The sequence below is a fragment of the Ptychodera flava genome, chromosome 7 (genome assembly GCF_041260155.1).
Source record: "Ptychodera flava strain L36383 chromosome 7, AS_Pfla_20210202, whole genome shotgun sequence".
NCBI classification, from domain to species: domain Eukaryota; kingdom Metazoa; phylum Hemichordata; class Enteropneusta; family Ptychoderidae; genus Ptychodera; species Ptychodera flava.
The window spans coordinates 24405865-24420070 of record NC_091934.1 but is presented as its reverse complement, the minus strand read 5'-3'; positions in this window follow the sequence as shown (position 1 = coordinate 24420070).

The following is a 14206-nucleotide window of genomic DNA, read 5'->3' as shown; positions in this document are numbered from 1 at the left end:
GGTGGGGATTATTATTTAAATACATTATTCCCTTGAGCTCGTCAGCACTCAAAAGTCAAACAGTTTTTTACCACAAATCGTAAAGATGCAACTGATTTGCATAAAGTTGGTGACAATGTGACATTATCAAGACTCGGTCTGACTTTTTATTTCTTTCGTCATCTTCAATCGGTTGAGTAATTTTGGGTTTTTTACCTTCTGCATAGTAGTAAGCCTTGAACTCAACATTCAGACTGTCATAGGCCGATATGAAATGTACTTTCAAGTTGTTGCTTGGAGACCTAATTATGTCCTTTGGACCATTGCGTGATTCACGTCTTCCACAGAAAGTACCGAGTTCTATGTCATCTGCATTTACCTAGGATAAAACATATTTCCAAATTCGTATTTGTGCTATATTTTTCACGCTTGAAAGGTCCAGTGACCCATACGCTAAAGGAAGAAGGCGTGGAATCTTTCCTAGATATATTGTTGTGGATCGATTTTTTCTAGGGCATGAACAGCTGTCGACATTTGTGCGATGAATTCCAAATGTCATCGAAAACTTTGCTGTATAAGGAGAAGATTATGTTCACACGCATTAAATATAATTTTCAATTTCGATGAATTAAATACCATTAGCTGCTAAATGATTCACTTCTTACTTTCACTGATGAGCCACAATTACTGTAAGAATAGACCGACTGTTCGATGTCGAATTCCACAAAGGCCAAGGCAACACGTAATCCCATGGGAACTTCAATATTCCAGACTAAGTCCCGTCTGTATCCATTAGGATCTTCCGGACTCGGCAGCCATCCATTTAGGCCAGATAAGGTGTAGCTTTCACAACAGACGAAAGTGACCAGCAGTGAACTAATGACGAAATGGGTGGCTGTTATTCCTTCATACCTATTTGGAAGCAAGTAAGGTTCGGATGTCTTAGTATGACGGTCTAGCTAAACACAAAAAAGTAGGCTCGATAAGGAGTAAGCTTTTTTAACAGGCAACTCTTAGCGAAAAAAATAGCCAGTGGCAGGCTTTGTTCACATCTTCTGTTATATGCTTTGTACATGAAAAGTAATGGAAACAAATAATTGTATACATGTAAATGTACATCATGAGCTAGTGACACATATGTTTGACAGGCTAGGATCTATTCTAGGCCCCTATTGTTTACACTCTACACTGGACCTCTGAAAGACATCTTCGTACACCATTGTATTGATTGCATGATATACACGGACGATACGCAAATTTATGTCATCTGCAATAGACCTGACGATATTCGAAATAATATTGAACTCTGTGTCGACGACGTCCGCAGTTGGATGAAATTTAACATGCTTGTACTGAATGACGACAAAACTGAAGTATATTCACTTCTCATCACGTCTAAGATCTGATGTGACAAAGCTAGACAGTTTGAGAATTGGTCAATGCGACATAATCCCTTCAGTTTCAGTCAGAAATCTTGGCATTATTTAAGTCGGGATGGTAGCATGTCTGACCTTATCAATACGTTGTGCAGAAATGGTTTCTTCTCATTGCATAGAATAGCTAAGATTCGCAAACTTCTTGACAGATCTACTACTGAAAAACTAGTCCATGCATTTGTGACGTCCCACTTGGACTATTGTTTGCATAGAATATTGTTTATAGAAATACATGTTTGCATGGAATAGCTAAGATTCGTAAACTTCTTGACAGATCTACAACTGAAAAACTAGTCCATGCATTTGTGACGTCCAACTTAGACTATTGTTTGTACCTACGGGACAACTTGCTCGACTACAGTCTCTGCAGAATGCTGTGGCGAGGTTAGTTTCTCGTTCCTGAAAATTCGATCATATCACACCCGTAATCAAAGATTTAAATTGGCTACCGGTAGAGGCCCGCAATAGATTTAAAATTTTCTTGCTAACATTCAAAATTATCCATGGAAATGTATCTATTATCTGAGAGATTTATTAGATTTATATGAACCAGTTAGAGACCTGCGATCGAGTTACAAATTATGTTTCACCCAGCCCCGTGGCAACTTTAACAAGACATATGGACAGAGAGCGTTTTCAGTATGTGCACCTGTACAATAGAATGATTTGCCATTCGAAATTAAAGGGACATGATTCGTATCTTTTGACCATATATTCTTGCAAACTAGCGGTTGATGATGTTGTTAGACTTACTGAAAGATGTCTAAAAAACGGTCGACCATAGACAACTTCCATCCCGTTTGCGTACACTGTCTAGAAAAACTTTGGGTCTGAGGTTTATGGTGGGCTAATTTTAACCTCAGAGTTGGCAAGGTTGACCCAGTACCTGAAATCAGAGCACACTGCTAACTGCTCTCTGGGCCGCTGTAAGCATCCGCGTGTAAAAATATAAACCACGCGAAGTGAAAGTCGATAGCGCAGAATTGCAGTTTCGGGATTCCCTATTACCGATGCCGTTTGCTCAGTTACATTTTGACGGTCAGTTTTTCATGGAGCTCTTGACGGCCAATCCTTCTCTTAAATACACTATTCTTTGCTGCCAGAGAGCACATTTTATAATGGGCATTTCAATGCCTACAACTTAGCTGCAAGAAGTCGACGACAAGGCCTATAATGGCGGATTTGTTTCGTCTCGTTCGTGCCTCCATATGCATACGTAGACTTGCCCAAAGCCTATGGGCATAGAAATGTGAAAACAGAGTAAAATGAAGGGAAAAAGTTCAGTAGATAGTCACGTTATTGTCGAGGTGATTGTGAAATTGAACCAATGTACTTTGCGACTGACACGTACATCATTATACATTGTTTGGTTAAAGCCAGCTCTGCGTGGCAGGGCTGTGCCAAATCGCTGGCAGCACCTCGGTTGCGGCGTGCAGTTTCTCCACCAAAAACAACCCATTTTTAATCCCAAGCTTGCATTGAGTTTCGTTTTCGAGCACACCCACCTCGCCTGGGTACACGATTAGCCCTGCGTACAGGTCTGTGTGTTCCCGGCGTTATACGGCGTGGAGGCCGTATAACGCCGGGAACACACAGACCTGTACGCAGGGCTTGGATAGGTACACGATGTGCTCAGCTGCGCTTCTAAACTTACGCAAAGCCCACTTTTGGGAGTGGGTCGGAGACACGGAGGCCGTAAGCGACGTATAGGGTCTCGGCAACTGTCATTGCGATGTACTCACTTTTGGTTCGAAATGCGATTCAACTGATACAAATAATTACACGATGCACAGAGAATAACAACATTCAAACAGATCTTGTGTGTCGAGAGGTGACTCAAATCGCGAGCAGTATCAATGACAGTACTCGCCCGGCGCGGTGTCACGATGTCACCGATGCTACACCGTGCACTGTTCAGTCCGAGTGCGATGTTTCCAAGTTCAACAAGTGATCATGTCGTGTTTGTAAAACGAACCAACGTAATGGCAAGAAAATGCCCTAAAAATCTTAAAAGTTGACGAAGATTTGCTAACGATCAAATGCACAGAAAATGCATTACTCTGTACCTGTTTCACTATCACCACAGCTACTTGACATCGTTTTAGTTTTACCATTGACCCAATTGCCTTTACGGTTTTATTTGTTTCACAGTCCGTGTCATCGATACTAAAATCAAACTTACAAACACATACCCTGCTTAGTTTCACTATTTGACAGTAGTTTGTGAGACGTGCATTTGTTTATGCGCCGTGTGCTCCTCGATATCCATTGTGCTGAAGTTGGTGTGTAGGTCACAGGCCGTTCACGTTCCAGCTGTACTTTGATGGTTGACGTATGCGTAGTAATATTGGTCATGTGCCCGGGGTTCAATCATGGCGGTTGGTTCAAATCGCGCCGACGCCCTTACCAACATTGAACCTTGCCGTAAAGCGCAAGAAGGTGGTTTTACATATCCTTGAAGCCGTCAATAGTTACAATTTAGGTCTCCTATTGATTTGACCAGGGCTTTCAGTCATCGAAAAAATGAAAAAAAAGTCAAAGATACAAATAATGTCCCTTTAAGATCACCAGAAGTGTAGATAGTTTTACAGAGAACGCCACATTAACCCGTCAAGCCATTTCCAGCAGATACAGGCAAGGTTTGCCACTTCGATGCCTGGTATGCATGTTTTTTTACACACACTAAACGTTTTTCCCAATGACTGGGTTGTTTGTCCAAGTACAAGGGAATAATAAATATCATGTTTCTGTTACCTAGTAGTGTGCCTGACTTTAATTTGGATGTGTATGAGTCAATAACCATCAGGTCGTAAAGACATTAATTGGCACCCCAGACTGGTGATAGTAATCTGTTTCCAGGCTTGCATGCCCTGTCGGGTTTTCTGTTGTTTATCCAGTACAAAAAATCCAGTCATTAGGTTCCTTCCTGTTAATGATATGAAAACGTGTAGTGTGTGTAAAAAAACATGCATACCAGGCGTCGAAGTGGCAAACCTTGCCTGTATCTGTTGTAGCAAAATGCCTTGTAAAACAGAGAGTCATTTGGCCAGATAACAAGTAAATTGGCGGTCAACTTCAGTGGTCTGGTACAGCGATTGTAATACAAAAGTCAGCAGGAAGCCCAACTCTGGCCATAAAATTGATACCGATACTACAGGCTGCGTAAACATCGCACAGTGGTACAAACCATTTCTCTCATGGTGTATCTTAGAAAATAAACTGAATCGAATGAAGAATAATTCACGATTGACACCGATTGAGATTACCCGCTGATTTTAGTGTTTGCAATTGCTGTACCCAACCAGTGAAGTTGATCGCCAATTTATTTGTTATCTGGCCAAATGACTCCCTGTCTCACTAGGCATTTTGCTAAATGGCTTGACGGGTTAATGTGGTGTTCTCTGTAAGAGCAATTCTAAACCTACCTGTTTACTCAGTTTTATGTGTAATTTTTGTTTTAATTTACTCGTGTTGTTGTAATTTTTAAATTATTTTATCCGGCTATGTACGATGCGCTGAGACGTATGTGTAGTGCATTTTAAACAAATTGTAATAATAAATTAATAATAATATAAGACTAAATAATATAATAATAATAATAATAATAATAACAAGGCAGTATTGCTGAAGGCAATGAGTACTTGGGCCGTGATAGAGTAATTTTGAGGACAATATATACTACTATTCAAATATGGTCTTGAATTTCCTCCTGTCAATTAGGCATTTGATTGACTGGTTATTAACGAAGCAATGGCATGACAACAGCAAAATATGTCTAGCAACTTTTGTGGAGTTTGAGGCAGGGGTTCTTTATTTATAGTGGAAATTGCTTAAACTCCTTAAATATTCAAATTACAGCAAATTTCTTTTGTTCTCGATGGTAGATGTCTAATATTTAGATGGACATATTTAGATTTCTACCCTATAGTTATCCCTATACACCAAAAATCGGACATCCAGCTCTATTGGCTTGCTCAGAATGAGATATGCGCATAATTAATGAGGTACAATATGTGGTGTCATAAGGTGTCCCATCATACCAAATATGAAGGGTGTAGCACTTGTAGTTACTGAGTTGTGGACAAATATATATTTTGAGGTCAAAGGTCATTGAGGTCATGTGACATTTTGTCAAAATAATTGTATTGCTAAGTTATTCCTATATACCAAAAATCAGACCTCTAGCTCTATTGGCTCGCTCAAAATTAGATATGTGCATAATTAATGAGGTTCAATATGTGGTGTCATAAGGTGTCTTATCATACAAATATGAAGGATGTAGCACTTGTGGTTACTGAGTTGTGGACAAATATATATATATTTGAGGTCAAAGGTCATTGAGGTCACGTCACATTTTGTCATAATAATTGTATTGCTAAGTTATTCCTATATACCAAAAATCAGACCTCTAGCTCTATTGGCTCGCTCAAAATAAGATAGGCGCATAATTAATGAGGTACAATATGTGGCGTCATAAGGTGTCCCATCATACCAAATATGAAAGGTTTAGCACTTGTGGTTACTGAGTTATGGACAATAATGTATATTTGAGGTCAAAGGTCACCAAGGTCACATGATATTTTGTCAAAATGTCTGAGATATCTGCGTGAACCGATGGACTCACTGATGGACTCACGGACGGATATGACCCAATCTATAAGCCCCCTGGACTTTATCCGTGGGGACAAAAAACTGTGTCAATGCATCCTTTAGGCAATATGAATACGATGAGAAACTAAATTTTTATTTTTCTTGGCCTTATACATGGGAGTCTATGGAGAACTGCCTTATACATGGGAGTCTATGGAGGTGTAAACTAAAAAGTCCTCTAACATGGCCAAATTCGATCGCATTGTGAAACAAATCGACGTGCATCTGTATGGGTTGGGTACTATTCTTGTGCAAAGTTTGAAAGAAATTGACCAGGGCATGTCTGAGATATCTGCGTGAACGGACGGACGGACGGACTGACATGACCAAACCTATAACTCCCCCAGGACTTCGTCCGTGGGCACTAAAACAACGCAACAGTTATTACAGCTACACCGGCGGTAGGTTCATATCCAGAGCCCCGTACGGTCTGCCGCCGTCGCTTGAAAACCTTACCTAGATGAAATTTTGTCTATAGGCTGAAATTTCGCCGAAGTTTGACAAAATTGCATCGATTTTTCAGGTTCATATCCGACATTTTTGAGTTTTGAGTGCAGACAGAAATAAGTTTTGAGGCAACATGGCTGCGACCCCATGTTGACCCCTAGCCCTGCGTACGATGCTATGTGCTACAGCTAACACACAGCATCGTACGCAGGGCTAGAGTTGCCGACATCGACGGTTATTTACGAGAAGTGAATAAAAGACTGTCATTTTTGGAAGCGATCGAGTAGCTGAGGTAGGCTGGGATGCGACTTGGGCCCAAGAACGCTGAATTTCGGCAGTAATTTGGCTTTTTACGTCAAGTCCCAAAATGGATTTGAAGTCACCGAACCTACGTACGGGTCTTTGCAGGGCTGTGGTGAGCGGGGCGATTAGCTGTAGCGGAACACACAGCATCGTACGCAGGGCTAGTTGACCCCAAGTGAAAATGTGTTCGCAATCAAATCTTCCTATATTTTTTTCAGAATTTTCGACAAAATCATTGCTTCTTAAATCTTTTGTAAAATATAAAATACTAAAATAAAAATGCGATGTGCCATGTCTCCAGATTTCTAAAATATCGTTCGTTGACCGTTCGACGGAATACTCATTTCACAAACTTGTGACGCAGTTGAAATTCAATACTGACCGCCAAATAATCTTAATGAGACGACATCATTCTATACATCCTCCAAATTATCCAACCATTCGCGTTAGAGTTCAGCTCGCTTAGAGTATCATAACATTCTTCGGCCTTCGTTTAGATCGACCCTAATCTCTCCCATTCAGGAAATAAATACACAAGCTACCTTGACAAAACTTCGTGCACCATCGAGGACCAAACGCACTACAAATCTGTCTTGACGTCATCATCTCCTTACATGGTAATCGGCATACCGTATTTTTTAGCAAAGGAGACACAGAATACGTCGGAGTATTCAGTTTCAAAACGTATTACATTGTGTGATGTTGTCAAAAAAGGTAATGTTACTGCAGTGGTATAAATTACAAAACACAAAAGTTCAAATCAGTTTATATTGACTGGCTTTACCCAACATTTCATATTGTTTCTTATGCCAGATTTGACCACGTGCTTACTGGCGACCCTTTACATGCAAATTTTGTGTCAAATGGTGTGTTCTGCTGGAAAAACAAACGTACGATTTCTATATGAAGGAGGCGAAATTGCCCTCAAAACTCGAACCACCCCTTACGGGGTGTACCTAGCTATTTTGAACGAGCTTCTCGAATCTGCAGCTCTATTTCGAAATGATGGTGTGGTTTTCTCAGCTCAAGGATAAGTGTTCTCCATCGCTGTGGGCATTACTATTCTCAACTGGGGGTACAGTTTCCAGTCGTAATGTTTTTCATTGTGTCCGGGATATAAAACCTTTCTTTTTCACACTTAATACTTTGATTAACACTAGTCCACATCTTGTCAGCGATTAAACATGTTTCAAGTTTAAATGTTAAATTCTGGTCTCGAGCCCTCTTGTTCGACCAAATGAAATTACCCCTCCCACTTTGGCTGGTCCAGTGGGTGTAGCAAGGGTCGTGCCATCGCCTAGGAAACGGAGGGTGCATTAATTGTTGCATTTCGATGCACATTTTGATTATATTCAGAAGATTTTGTGGCAAAAACTCAGATAGAGAAGCATTAATATTCACATCTCACTTATTCAAGACTGGCTGAGAGCAGCACTTCCATTCAGTAAACATCATTACGCCATTTATTATGCCAAGAAAGATGAAGCCAAGACATTTTGCCCTCCCTGGTCTCAGCCAGAAATGGTTATACCTTACAGAGTTTTTTCCCACGGAATGAAAACAAATGTACTTGGGCTGAGGCCCAAGTACAATAATAATAACATTTTCCCACTTTGTTTTCTAGATAAAGAAAAGACGAATGTCCTGCGCTTAATATTCATCGATCCCTGTAATTTAAAATGGTCATCTTACAGGAAACCAAATGACCAATTTTTACTGATTCATGGGAAATATCAGTCTTTTTCGATGGATTTGCTCACTGCCTTTCAAGCGCATATCAGTCATCACAGTGTATGTACATGAAATTCCTTGCTGCACTGCAATCCGCAGCGACTTTCAGAAAATCTGCCAAATTTGCACTGATATAGTAGATCACTACAATATGTACGCCAATGCACGTCCACAGTGTAACATTTGCCGCTTCCAAACAATACCTATTAGAGAGGTATAGTTACACTGGGTATACGTCTCCACCATGTTATAACAAGACGTCGCGTACGTTTGGCTCAGACGTTCAGAATAGAAAACCATCGGATGAATAAAACCTCAAAGTAAGATGTCACAAAAATCATTACTCTGTGTTGTCAGGTGGCCATTACTAATATCAGTGTTTGCAGGACCTTTCGATGTATATGACAGTCTACTGTTACTACTGTTACTACTGTGAAATCTGAATGTATTCATGTCATTCTGAGATGGTGTCTCTGAAGCCCTCATGTGTGTCCTGATCAGCAACTCAAATCATTGATCAGAACATTGAACTTTCAAGAACGACCTAGATTCTTCTCGGCGGGTTCATAAAACTATCTGCCGAAGGATTTTCTTGTGAAATATTTTCAAGCAAACTTACACAAATCGGCAAAGAACAGAAAACTTCTATCAGCAGCTCGGCAACAAGACAAGTCTCTGATTGGCCGTCTAAGCTACTAGGCTTACCTTCTACTTGTACCATAGAGTCCTGCTTCTACAGCGCTTACAGGCAAGCCTTGCCACTTCGATGCCTAGTATGCATGTTTTTTAACACGCACTTAACGTTTTTATATCATTAATAGGAAGGGATCTAATGACTGGATAAACAACAGAAAACTGACACCGAAATATATCTGACATGTAAGCCTTGAGATAGATTACTATCATAAGTCTGGGGTGCAAATTAATGTCTTTACGACCAGATTACAAACAATCCAGTCATTAATCCTTCCTGTTAATGATATGGAAACATTTAGTGTGTGTAAAAAAACATGCATACCAGGCATCGAAGTGGCAAGGCTTGCCTGTAAGCGTTGTATCTCCACACAGAGACAAAAAACTTGGTGGTTTTTCGTTCCACCACAGTAGGGACCATGGTTCAACTGTCTTTGTTCTCGTCTCTGTGGTGTCCTTATTTCATGTTTTGTAACATCAGTTGCCACTTTACCCCTAGTTTCTCTCCCAGTGGTGGGGACTATTTATTTAAAGTATCCTGCTGTTGCTTGTTTCCCTCGATCCTCTGTACCACCCATGGCCATTTAGAAAGTTGACAGTACGTGACAATTTCTTTGGGTGTCTCGAAACTACCCCAACACAAGGCGTGTCAGTGTCACAGCATACGACCCGGGGATCTTGAAACCTTTTCGCGCATGCTCATTTTAGCTCTGGTTAAAGTCAAACGCAGCTACATGAAAACAAATTCTCTACCCACGAATTCGCCGTCGGTCATCGGCGGACATGTACAGGGCCATGCAAATTTTAAATGACGAGATATGGCTATGACAGAGTATTTCCACGGAACTTATATCCTAACTGATAATCATAGTTTAAAATTAACAAAACCGTTCGTCAATCTCCGATCGTATATGTACAACTTTTCGTAACTTTTCATTCTTCTTCGTAATTTACGAGAGCGCAGTGAAAACGTAAATTACTTCCTTACCTTTCCATCGTGTTTTCATTTAAAAAAACCGAAACTTTCAGTTCTTGTTAATGTGGGCATTTGGAGAAGTAGCCGAACACTTACCTTACAGAGGAAAACCCCATTGTTGTCGGGGTAGTAGCTTTTCGTTGCCTTTAGAGATCCGTGCAAGACTAGCTGACAATAAACTTGAAAACCGAACGATCGGCTAATATGACGATGCAAACCATATGTTTAGTGCAGGCTAAGAAAATTCTGTTGAATGTGCGTGAGAAGGTAGACGGAACAAGTCGTTGGAAGAACAGACATAGGACACACAGACAGTGGACTTTGAACGAAACGTCAATGACTCATAGCCCTTTAGCCAACTTTCCTTTGTCAGCTAAGTAGTTTGTAAACGTGCATGTAATTTCGATGAGTAGATTACTGGAGCCAATCTCTATTTATGACTTGCTGCTCGTACCAGAGGTTGAAATGGTTTCGGTGCCACCATAGACCCTCGAGAAAAACGAGTGTCTATGGTGCAACTGAAGTGCGTTATTTAGCTGTACTCTACCTTGCATTGTTTCTGAGTTAATTTATTACAGGGTCTAAGACACTTTTACTTAGGGCCATCGCCTGTTTTGGGTGACCCCATGAAGGAATCAAAATTGTACGATTAGATCGGCGTGATGCGAATACTTTAATTACTTTTACCGATTAGTTCGTCCAGGTTCCTCTGTCTTTGCTGATTAATGACGGCCTATTCTTTGTTGTCCAAGTCTTATCAGTTCTCTCATTTCATCGTCAATCATTTTCTTTATTTTGTGGGTCCTCAAACGTTCACCCCCTAACACCATTGAAGGCATGTGGATACATGCCAAGGGAAGATTAGGGGCCACTCTTCAAAGTAATTTGCAAGTTATCTTTATTCATGTGGTGGACGCGTTTTTTGCAATAAAGCCGATGCTTGGATGTCATTTTCGACATATTTCAGTTCTTTATCCATTGGTTAAACGCCTCCTTCATCGACCCCACACTGCACATATCAGCATATTCTACCCAAGTTTCAAAACGGTCTAATTTCTGACGACATGCCAAAGTTTTCTACTCAGTTGGCAACCGCCGATGATGTGTGACGCTGGGAATGCACAAACCAAACAAAGACATGAGTTGTGAGTGCTGGTGGCAGTATATGGGTGAGACCCAACATAAGACATTGAAAGCCGATTTTGTGCACTGCTGTAGTTTATTCACTTCGTCAATTGCTGGAGGTTTTATAATATAGTGTTTGTGACATCTTCAACTATTGATATTCACATTCTTCATTTACAATAGCAATGAAATATTGCATTTCATACATATTGAGTGATGAACAACTTTTATATGACAACGGTCAACACATACCGTTGGCATTGTAAAAAGGCAGCAAATGTGACAGAATTATTCTACAATAAATGTCAAACACGAAGTATTCAACATAATGTAACATTCTCAACAACCACAATGCTTGAGTAAATTTGCAAATACAACAAATAATAAAACATAATATTATAACAATATAAACCTGCATGACAAAAGTGAAAATTCGAAACAATAAGAAACAAAGCAGAACAAAATACGAACATTAATTCAAAATCGTTACAAGTTAACATTATAAATCAATCAGTTATTGCAAATTATTATCATTTTAACCTTTCTATGGAAAACTGCACCTCCTTCTTGCAACTTGATATCGTGCAGTACAGGTTATGGGTAGTGCTTCACATGACAAAGGTGCTGGGTTCAAGTCCAGGCAGAGTATTTGTTATAACGAAAAACATAGTAAAACTAATGATTAACTCCTTCTCTCCCTGAATGTGTAGTAAATGAACTGTTCCTTCCACACAGGTAATACGATGGCTGAGAAGACGTTGATAGAGTGGGGACAAAAATGGGTCACTGCTTTTCAGTCATTTCCCCCTAAGCCAATTTTTAGAACGTCCCCTTTGACCCCATTCCCATAGGTATACACGTCATTACTTATTGGCTTATACCACTTCTATAATGTTGGCGATAAGGATGTCGGATAGGAACGTTACACGACCCGAACGTGAAAAATCAACAAACTTAATCATCCTGTCATATCTATACTGAATTTCGACATCGTCGTAAACAACGCACCTCTTTACGGCAACAGCTTAGCGCTACCCGTTGATTTTTACGTAGGTCAGCGGAGCGGAAATTATTGCTCTGGCTCTCGAGAATGAACTTCGAGAAATAAAAACGATAAGCTTACACAACAGAAATAATATGCGGCATGCAGTGATCGTCACACCCTACGAGCACTGTGTACCCTCGAAAAACTCACCACGTTTATTAAACAATTCCCCCTTACAACATATTGTCAAAAGGCAGCGGACTTACAAGACCTATAAAACTGCATTACAAGATTTAGAGAATATACACACAAAAAATACTTGTGTGTACATCGTGGAGTTTCGACCGAGACTGAAGACAAAAGACCTTTACATCAATATATACGCATCACACCTCAATCAAATGAATTCTCTTACGTAACGAATAGATAGTAATTATGTGCTAATCTTCGAAACGCGTATAATTGTTCATTTCTGACAGAGGAGTCGGTAGGAAATAAAAATGTTCCGTAAAAAACATGCCTTTGAATTTCTTTATCCAGAATCATTAGTGGCCCGCCAAAGTCACTATCGCAGGAACCCGATACCCTATGGAAAATTATACATAATGTATGTAATATATGCAATGGCGATGACAGACTCTTATGTTTTCTTAAACAACAAAGAAGGTAAAAGGAGCGTTACATCTAAAACAGCCACATATATGTTTTAGAAAATAGTTCATCGTTTACTTCTGTTTATTTAGAGAATCATTCTAGGTAGCTGTATAAAAATACCAATCATAACAATGGAAACAGGCTGTCATTAGCCCAAATACCGAAGTTTTGAAATTGAATGTTTCATATGTTTAAAAAGGAATTATTCAATTACGAATGACGCCAAAGATGGCTTTCGGATGTCTTGAATTCTTATACAAGTACAGAATGCCGTTTCGGTGCAGTAATATTACAAAGGTGATTCACTTGAGGTCACCATTGCTACGCTTGTTACCTTTCGCCTAACGAACAATAACTCAAGAACTCATAAATAACACCATAGAATAATAATTATATTGATGAAGCAGTGTGAGAGGGTCTGGTCACGCATGATATCCATATGTACAGGGGATGATATGATGTGTTTAAATTCAAATGTATTCAAAGAACAATGTATATTACGGATATGTTTCTAGAATAATGTGAAGGAAGAGACAAGACCTTCTAGTATGTAACACCAAAGTATACGAATTAAACGGTGTTATCTTTGAGAAATTTGAGTAAATACCCTGTTGCTGTATCCTGATGGGAGACCGTGAGCTGTAATAGCATAGCACAGTAGAACGTTGATTATGTGAATGCTTAGAGAGCATTGTATTTGTTCGGATATGCGATCTTAGGGGGTTATGGATCTACTGCAGGATGCACGAAAAACACATAAACACACTTATTTTCGTAAACAATCACACAAAACTCATCCCACGAATTTTAATTTCTTAATTTTTTGCGGACTTGAAGACAGTTACAAAACAACGGATTCAAACAGCAAAAGAGAAATTACTTCACGGAACATTCACTTGTTCTATGCAGATACCGTATAGGGTAACTGAGTGAAAATCACGCATTGAACACAGACACAAGTCATTGTCTATAAACAGTCCCAATCACAAGGAAAGTTCATGTCAAGCATGGAATTGAACCTTGGCTTACTTTCTTCTAACTGCCTTTGGAAAGTATGACGTGATCGATGTCTGCTTCGGCCGTCTGATTTAAACTTCGCAACAGTAAAAGTTGCGTTGGCTCACAGCTCGAATCGGTTGAGCTTCCAACCACAACAAACAGCGTGAAAACATATAGGCAGTTTCACTGTTGCTTGGAATTGTTATGACGGGCTCGTTGTTCTTTATC